Raw genomic sequence first — 213 nt, 5'->3', positions numbered from 1 at the left:
AAACGGCTCTTTTTCAAGGACAGCTGTGCCAGAGCTTGTGACTGACCCAACGTCACATCAGCAGGTGCGAGTGGAGGAGTGGGGAATCAAACCCGGTTCTCCCAGATTAGAGTCCACACACTTAACCACGACACCAAACTGGCTTAAGTGCGCAGACCCTAATCTGGGAGAACCGGTTTTGATTCCCCACTCCTCCACTTGCACCTGGCTGGA

At 53.5% G+C, this 213-nt stretch overlaps 1 protein-coding gene across 1 annotated transcript in view; it reads right to left on the bottom strand.

Annotated features, from left to right (window-relative positions):
• Positions 1-213, bottom strand: part of GTF2H3 (general transcription factor IIH subunit 3) — a 26,770-nt gene that overhangs the window by 3,227 nt on the left and 23,330 nt on the right. The window lies entirely within an intron of this gene.

This window comes from Gekko japonicus, unplaced genomic scaffold (assembly GCF_001447785.1).
Source record: "Gekko japonicus isolate JY-2015 unplaced genomic scaffold, Gekko_japonicus_V1.1 scaffold181, whole genome shotgun sequence".
Classification (NCBI taxonomy): domain Eukaryota; kingdom Metazoa; phylum Chordata; class Lepidosauria; order Squamata; family Gekkonidae; genus Gekko; species Gekko japonicus.
The sequence above is the reverse complement of the archived record's forward strand: the minus strand, read 5'-3'. Positions and strand labels throughout refer to the sequence as shown.